Source organism: Poeciliopsis prolifica, unplaced genomic scaffold (genome assembly GCF_027474105.1).
Source record: "Poeciliopsis prolifica strain line A6 unplaced genomic scaffold, Auburn_PproV2 SCAFFOLD065, whole genome shotgun sequence".
NCBI classification, from domain to species: Eukaryota; Metazoa; Chordata; class Actinopteri; order Cyprinodontiformes; family Poeciliidae; genus Poeciliopsis; species Poeciliopsis prolifica.
In genome coordinates, this window is record NW_026562440.1 from 1446507 (window position 1) to 1453052 (window position 6546).

Genomic DNA, 6546 nt, shown 5'->3' on the forward strand with positions numbered 1-6546 from the left:
TGTTCTTTTTGTTTTTTTGTTTACATTATAACCTCCAACTTTAAAGGAGGGTTCATTGAAAAAACTGCCTACAGGACCTTTGTTTCTTGTAAAATCCACAAATCAAGTTTAAATGGAAGCATGTATCAAAAGGAAAGTAGCTGTAAAAAGCTAGAAATCTCACTTTCAGTTTGCTACAAGCAATGTAACAGACACATGAAGCACATGGAAGAGGCAATCCTGGTCAGCTGAGATCAAAAAAGTAGCTTTTTGGCCTGCAAGAATTTTGTTGCCTGCAAGATAAAATTGACATTCCACATACCTTGATCACACCACAGTGAAACATGGTGGTAGGACTATTTTTTTTAATCTTCAGCAGAAGAGGGAAGCCAGTTAGAACGGGAAGCTGTATGTAGCGAAGTGCAGACCAATATTCAAGTTTGTGAAATCTATAACTCTGAACACAACAGCCAGAACTACAATACTGTGCCTTAATATTAAATAATATCTGCTAGAGTTAACACTAGTTATGCTATGATAACTCATTTATTTACATTTCATTCTCAGTCATTAAAGTATCTTCACATCCTCAATGTAGAGCCTCTAAACACATTTATTTGTCACCCCCACTCACCGTAAAAAAAATACTTTTTTTTTTCTTAAAATACCCAATGAGATGGTTATTCTATGACCTCCAGCTGTAATCTGTGGTGTTGCACAGAAATCTATTCACACTAACCCACATTCTGCTGTCTTCATTATGAGCCACTGTCACCTTTTGCAGTGATTGACCTCTGTCAGGTCATTACACCATCCACTGCAGCTGACGCCTGTAAAGCCCACCAATGCATTGCAGCCATGCCATCCCTGCCCTTTGTACATGTCCCAACACACCCTGCATACTTTGGCTGATCTCGTATAGGAATTCGTGCTTTACCAAGAAATGATGGACAAACAAACTGTTATATTTTTGTTTTCTTCTCTGTATAAGTATTATTTTTGTAATTCACGTGCCACTGGTCATTTTTGTTGCAAGGTGATACTTTAAAAAGAAGCAGAAAAAAGTTAGGTGTGACTTGGAAGTAAAAGTCTAAATTCAAGACTTAACACAGAAATGACTCTCTAGAAAGGCCTGGTTCATGTTTAAATGTCTTTACTTTACTGAAAGCTTTATCAATCAATTTAATGATAAAATGGATTAAATCACTGTTCCTAAATTACAAATGCAAATGGCTCAATATCTAAGTCTGGCAAAAAAGAAAGTTTTTGCACTTCGCATAACAGGTACAGAGATCAAAAACACCACGGGTGTAGAATAGTGAGAGCATGTTAATTTTCTCAAGGATTGAAGGAGATAAATTTTAAAAAAGGGTGATTACCAGTGTTGGTCAGATGGACAGAAATGTGACAACTGAATGCTAAAGTTTATCCATGTCTACTAAATGTGTTATTGTTCAAGTGTTGAGTCTCCCCAACTTCACTGGGTGATGAAGTGTAAAAGTTTTTGATTTTGTTTTTCTTTTTTAGTATTCAGCCCACACATTTCCATTGAAACTATATGTGGGACACACATATTAAAAAAGGCAGCAAAACAGCATAAAAATAGCAAACATTTCTCTGTTTTATTCTTTTGCAATTAATTTTATATTTGTAGTTCTGACTGTTGTGTTGTGTGATATTTCAATCATCTAATTGTCAATTTTTTTTTTAAATCTGATGAATGGGTTTGAAAAGTTTGACTGAAGCCAATAATTCTCAGCATGAACTATAACAACAATTAGCTATCAGATATTTATTTTATTTATTCTTGTCTATATATCTCAAGTTTTATCAGACTGAAAATATTTATTTTCTGTTTCTCTAACATTTAAAATGGATTTACTTGCCTACCAAACACTGAATGTATTGAAGTATTCCAACTAATTTAATTTTACATTTGAGAATCTTTTGTAATGTTGTAACTTTTTCCAGTTTAACCTGTTTTAAATGGCCTGCTGTTCGTTAATGTTTTGACTGTGAGAGCCATTTAACCATTACTGTGACCTTAATGCTTTTCTCCAGGGGGCTTAATTGTGTATCATTTTAAACAGCGGCTCTCTATTCAGCAAACTTCTTTAAGGGCACATGTGACATTCTTGTGCATTTTTAACTTGTTTGCTAAATCTGCAACACCACAGCCCCTGCTGCTTCTCACCTTCATTGTAATGCAGGAAGGGGTTATAATCCAGTCAGGGCCCAGGCCACTTCACACCTCGGTGAACACTGCGGACCCCCACTGAGTCTGGATGGGAGTCAATGACCGCTTCTTACTGAACACACATACTGACACACACATGCACTCCAGAGAGCTACACACCTGCTCCCCAAACCAAACAACTCCCCCTTCACCGCTCGGCCGTTCTGCTGGCCGATTTCTTTGTCTCGCAGGTGTCCCATCTACAAGTCAAAAGGTAAGCAAACAGAGGAGCCCGGACAAGTTGTGGTGGACCATTACTCACTGGGCTGATGTCAACAGCCATTTGACCTCACTCACTGTCCAATAAGGCCAACAGGAGGAAAGATAAATATTTCTGACATTATTAAAGACACAGACGGTGCGTTTCTCCATGAAGTCAGGTGCTGGTGGAGAGTGGACCTGGAGGATCAAAGCATTCCTCAATGTCCACTGGCACAGCACGGAGTCAGGGTGTGGACTTTAGTGGGATGCTTGGGCAGGAGTCAGCGTCATTAAACCACTTAGAACAGATGATCCCTCATCAAGGAGCAGGTCCTAAAAATAGAGAGGGCAGGCCCACCTTAGTTTAAACAAAACCCAATGTTTGCTGTGTGAACCGCCAGATGTTCTGGGAAGAAGTAGTGGAATGAATAATGATAGCACAGCACATATTTAACGCATCATCAGAAAAAGTGTGCTAGGAATCCCCCTGTGGATAAAAAAATAATTGGTCAAGAAAAAATTAAATGATGCTGACTTATAAAGATCCTAAACTAAAGGGGATAGGGGGAGGCTTTTATTGTGTTGTATAAAAGGAATATATGTATTAAAGGTATGTTTGACATTAGAGTTTCTCTTTTCAAATCAAAGGATGTCTTAGCTAAAGGTCTGAAGTGAGATCAGAATGTCATCTCTTACTTCTAATGTTTTCCAGCTCAGATTGCTTTTGTACAATCACACTACTCATAAATACAAAGTGATTTTTGCTTTTATTAAAATTGAAGGGCTATTTCTATTAGTTCACATGCTGAGTTTAAATGTTAGTAAATTCTTATTTTTAAACCTCCACTGCCATGCTGAATTTAGGGCAGCCTATTTGAAATATTTTTTTAATCTGACCTCATGTTGTTTTTGCTTATCAATCCAGTTGGTGGGGTTCATCTTTCCAGCTTCATATTTGCTAGCCTTAATTGTCACTTTAAATTTTCTTTGTTTCCAGCACAAAAAACCTTCAGTGTTGTTAAAGACCCAAGTGTTCTGCTCCAGATGTGTTTGTAAGGAATTACTGGGGATCGTTTGGTCCCTTCAGAATGAGAGGCAGAGTTCAGTTTTACAATGTTTATTTAAAAAAGCCTTCATGCAAATCATTCTACCAAGTGGAGGAACTCTAAGAGGAAACATGTGCTTTCATGACATTATGCTAGTACTTTATACAAGGCAAATAATGGCCAGCCTCAATAAAACATGAGGAACTCTAAATTATTGCTGGCTCTAAGTTTTTCAGCAGCTGACCAAAAACATCACAGGAGAAGATGCTTGCTGTCACATATACTATTGCTGGCTCATTGATAGATATTTATATTTATAAGGTAATTCAATCATGGACACAGTTATAAAACAAATGTTATCTATTTTATCTTTCTCTCAACAAGAATGGCAAAAATTATGTGATTTAAAGCCATTTGAAATTTTAATTCATCCCAAGACCAGTTGTCTGTTGTTCCATGATCCACAATGGGGCTCCTGACCTCCTGTTTGTCAAACCACGTCTCTAAAAAGACATTTATAAATGAAATATAAGAGGATTTTAGGACAATTCATGAATGGATTTTTCCTAAATTGTACAGACAAAAATGTCTATTTACCAACTACCCTTGCACTTAAGCTAAGAAAATGAGATCATACTGGTCCACTTTCATTAATTTTAGATCAGCAAAATGTCATTCTTCACATCTTCAGTGAGCAGCTTGTGGCAGATCATAATTATGTGTTAATTAAGCGATAACAGGCTTCCCCCTCAGCATGATGCTAGAGTTAGGTGAGTCACCATAGCTGGCTTTGGACAACCTTTGTTGGCTTCTCTTTGTCTTTGATTCAGATGAGTTAAAAAACACAAAGGATCACAAAGCAGTTTAACTCAACAAGACGACAAACTATTAGTTCAAAGACAAAAGTTGATGAGTTGAGAAATTATTGCACATTTACTGAATTAACCTAAGAAGACAGGATGAGTTTTGTTAGTGGTTGGAGTTTTTTGCAACAAAAAAAAATGCATGTTTTTCTAAAGGGTAGGTAGTCAAGTGCTGAAAACCCAAAGTTATGCCAAACAAATACAAAAACGAGAAAAAACCCCAACACTATTACAATACAAATGCAGTAAGAAATCTAGTTCAATTACAATATATATGCAGTATATTCTTGTGTTTATATAATACAAGTTCTAAAAAACATTTACAATTTCAAACATTGTGCTGTGTGGGTTTGGTTTGGGATACATTATGTTTCTCATGCCTTTACTTCATGTGAAAATCAAAAGGGGCCAAGGGCTAAGGAAGACATTTTAACTCTGGCACTGATCCCTCCCCTCAGCCTTGATGTCTCATCTAGTTCAACTTCATTACCATAAAACTAAAACACAAAGCAAAACTGCCCTCCACAATTATTTTGTTCAGTAAACCCAACTGTTTACAAGACCTCATTTGTCTGGTAACTGTAACTTCATTTTGATGTCGTTCTGTAAAGTTTCATGGCTTTTTTATGACTAACGCTTGGTTACAATATGTTACTAGAAGCTAAAAGGACAAATAGATGTATAAACACCAGCTTCATTGTTCCTGCTGGTAATAAGGGTCCTCTACGCTGACACGCAACACAGAGATCTGAAGTCTTGCCCGTGGCAGCTCCTCTTCTTCCCTCAGCCCTCCCCGTTCCCTCACTGCAGCATCCACTGCTTTCTATTTTGAGCCAGAGGGCTTTTGAAATAACTGTGTGTCCAACAGTGACAGCTGTAAGAAGAGTTCAAGTCTGGGGCAGAACAAGTCCGAACCACACCCTCCGTTGCCCATCAGATTAGAGCAGCATCAAGGTCAGGAATCTTCCAACAGGTGCTTATTAATCTCTGACTCAAACTCGTTCACACAGTAGCAGGCGTGGGCACTTTGGCGGTTACAATAGTTTGGCTATTTAATAGGCTCTATGTGATCATTAACAGCGACTTTTTAGGAACTCTCCTACCCCGAATCCCCCCTAAGCTGTCATCGTCACATTCTCCTCCTCCTCCTCCTCTTTCTCCTGCCTCATTTATGCCTCGGTGGGTGTCGCCTTCATGCATGAAGCTGTGCCAGCATTCAGAAACATACACTCAGGCTGCACAGATGGCTTTTTGGCATGTGGCGTTACTTTTCCCCTGCGTACCTCAGATCCCCAAGGGAGGAGTACAAAAGTATCATATATGTTATGGCAGCATGTAAATGAGCAAATAATATGAGTCACTGCTACTACTCCTTCTGGAATGGCTTTTTAGAATGAAAAGCATTTAGGCAACAAGAAGCAGAACTGAAATACTTTGACTTAATGTTTTATTTTTACTCTGTGAGAATTGTGAAACGTGGACCTCAGTTTGTGTAGAAAGAAGATGTTTGTCCCAGAGTTCAACATGTTCAGCAGGGCAAGAAAAGCTAAAAACCTTGTGAAGATGATGAAGCTGGTGAGAAGTTGTCATATCCACAGTCATACAGTCCAAGAATATGGACTGAAATGCCTCTCACAAAGAAGCCTTTATTACAAAAAAAGAAACATAGAGATCACATTACAGTTTGGAAATGATGACAAAGGATAACAAATTCAATGTTTGGGAGCACAAAGCCCTGATCTCAGCCCCTTAAAATAATCATGGTCAGAGGTGAGGAGTTGTTTGGAATCAAGATGGTCCCAAAAACCCGATTCACTCAGTTGCATCGGTTCTATCAGCAGGACCGGAAAAACATTTACTGTTGTTTACTGTTGTTAGAAGCTTGTGACTGGACAAGAAAATCATTTAACCCAAGTTATACTATGGATTCGCATCGTACAACTTGGCTGTACTGAACACCATCGAGATGTATTTAGGCTTATGGATATGAGAAAGGAAATAGATATAATTTGGGTAATCCTAGTTGACATAAAACAGAAAATTAAGTAGTCTGACACTGCAAAAAAATGTAATAAATCCTATTTCAGCTCTCTTGTTTGGAGCTGAAAGGGATGTTGGGGTGTCTCTACCCTCTGTGAAGAAACCTGCTTGACAGTCACTGGACGGACTGGGTGTTGTCAGAGACTCATCATCTCCTCATCATCAACCTTTTGAACTACTG